This window comes from Schistocerca cancellata, unplaced genomic scaffold (genome assembly GCF_023864275.1).
Source record: "Schistocerca cancellata isolate TAMUIC-IGC-003103 unplaced genomic scaffold, iqSchCanc2.1 HiC_scaffold_439, whole genome shotgun sequence".
NCBI classification, from domain to species: domain Eukaryota; kingdom Metazoa; phylum Arthropoda; class Insecta; order Orthoptera; family Acrididae; genus Schistocerca; species Schistocerca cancellata.
In genome coordinates this window covers 27,501-30,000 of record NW_026046456.1, presented here as the reverse complement: position 1 = coordinate 30,000, position 2,500 = coordinate 27,501, and the positions used below count along the sequence as shown (strand labels likewise).

General features: G+C 57.2%; 1 non-coding gene across 1 annotated transcript in view; it reads left to right on the top strand.

Moving 5' to 3' along the window:
• The first annotated feature begins 1,812 nt into the window (after positions 1 to 1,812).
• LOC126125782 (small subunit ribosomal RNA) overlaps positions 1,813 to 2,500 on the top strand; it is a 1,909-nt gene continuing 1,221 nt past the window's right edge. Inside the window, exon 1 of the ribosomal RNA XR_007526598.1 lies at positions 1,813 to 2,500. This exon is cut by the window's right edge and continues 1,221 nt beyond it. This is a non-coding gene — a ribosomal RNA (small subunit ribosomal RNA).

Here is a 2,500-nt window from a genome sequence, read left to right as displayed (position 1 = left end):
CCTAACCCACGTTGTGCCTTAACCTAACCCACGTTGTGCCTTAACCTAACCCACGTTGTGCCTTAACCTGCTCTGTAATTGGCATATGACACGTTACATTAATCTAGTGTTGTCTAACCACAACCCTCTGAATATAGTTCGCTACTCGCACCGCCCACCCTCTTGTGTGTCGTTTCATGTTGAACACTTCGCAAGTGTTGCTTACTTTTTACATGCTCCCGCTGTACACTGTAATGTGGACAACTGCAGGATGTACATCGCCCCCCCCCCTCCACCCTGCCTTCGCACGCTGGTCGTTCAGGTGCTTGCGTGTTCAATGCCCTTCGCAGCTGTTCACTGGCATTCGCATGTCGAAGCGCTCAGTCTACGTCGTGGTACGGCCTGTGTCCACTGTCCGCTGATATCGTAAGCTTAATCCTCACATTGTACTGCACATAGGTCCGTATGTACTGAATGATACGCTGTGGCACATGTGTGACCGTACGACTGCGCCCAACAACAGCGAACCATACGGTCCAAATGTTGTGCACTCAGCCACGTGCCGTCTCCCCATAACAGCTACATTGCAGTGTGGTACGCCATAGAGACGTGTGGGAGTAACGGACGCCCTGGATGGCGATCAGCATGAGCCGTCTGTTGATGTAGTGGCGCGTGTATTCAAACGTAGTCGTCTCTTCTCACACAGTGTGATAGCATGGTGCACCGCGTTCCACATCTGCGACATGGTACAGATGCTGGTTGACAGTCGGTCTCGTAATGGACATCGCATACGTAGGGGGCCACCTCCCACGTGTTCTCTAGTCGTGCACATTTTGTTGCGTGTATGTGGGCAGACGTAGTGTGTCGTGACACCTAACAGACAGGTATGCAATAATCGTTGCATTTGCAAACTGGGATGGACGTCTACGTTTGCTGGTGACGTGACGCAACGCAAATGAACAACTGGTAAACCCATTGTGGTGCGGTTGTTGTTGCTGGAGGTAAATCAGTAAGGGCAAATCTGTGTGTGAAGCGATACGCGGCGGTGGCTGGGTGGGACCGTCCCCGGCCGGTGAGGGGGGGCCGCCCGGCGTGCTGGCCGCGCGGTGCGTGGGCGCACGCGCTACAGCCGGCTGGTGGGGGCGCCCAGTGGCAGGCGCGCCGGCCGACGGACGCGGCAGGCGGCGCAGCTGCGCGCCGGGGCACCCTGCGCGCGGCGCCGGGCGGCCAAAGTGGGTCCTCGCGGGCCCGGTGCGAAGCGCGGTGGACATCTGCAGTGTGCTGGTCCGACTGAGGACTGTGTGCGTTGAGGATGCGCCGCCGCCCGGCACTCGGCGCCGCGACGCCGTCTGCTGCTCGGTCGCCCCAGCGGTTCTCGCTGGTGGTTTGTATCGCAGTTGTGCAGACGTGTTGGCACGTGCGCTGTGCTGGGAGAGTTCGCTTCGGCACCCACGTGGGGCCTTTGCCCTTCTGTGGCGCTGGCGTTGGAGCTGCCGGTCACCGTAGGTGGCGCGTGTTGTCTCCCGCCGGCAATGCCACGACAGCACGCTCCCGGGCCTCTGTCGGCAGCGGCAAGCTCAGTTGGGAGCACGGGTGGTCGCACCTAAAGCGTCTACTCGCCTAACTCCGGGCGATTGCGCCTCTCTCGAACCCGACCAAGTACTTAGGACGGCGCTGCGCGCCGCCGGGACCTGAGAGGGTTTCGAGGTGTATTGTGCAGGGGAGCTCAGCCTCCTCCTGTTTGCAGAATAATTGAGCGGACGCTTGCGTGTTCGCGCGGGCCCCTGGGACACACTCCCGGGCGGCCGGCTGCTCAGCTCTAGTTGACGCAGCTCCCTGGTTGATCCTGCCAGTAGTCATATGCTTGTCTCAAAGATTAAGCCATGCATGTCTCAGTACAAGCCGCATTAAGGTGAAACCGCGAATGGCTCATTAAATCAGTTATGGTTCCTTAGATCGTACCCACGTTACTTGGATAACTGTGGTAATTCTAGAGCTAATACATGCAAACAGAGTCCCGACCAGAGATGGAAGGGACGCTTTTATTAGATCAAAACCAATCGGTCGGCTCGTCCGGTCCGTTTGCCTTGGTGACTCTGAATAACTTTGGGCTGATCGCACGGTCCTCGTACCGGCGACGCATCTTTCAAATGTCTGCCTTATCAACTGTCGATGGTAGGTTCTGCGCCTACCATGGTTGTAACGGGTAACGGGGAATCAGGGTTCGATTCCGGAGAGGGAGCCTGAGAAACGGCTACCACATCCAAGGAAGGCAGCAGGCGCGCAAATTACCCACTCCCGGCACGGGGAGGTAGTGACGAAAAATAACGATACGGGACTCATCCGAGGCCCCGTAATCGGAATGAGTACACTTTAAATCCTTTAACGAGTATCTATTGGAGGGCAAGTCTGGTGCCAGCAGCCGCGGTAATTCCAGCTCCAATAGCGTATATTAAAGTTGTTGCGGTTAAAAAGCTCGTAGTTGGATTTGTGTCCCACGCTGTTGGTTCACCGCCCGTCG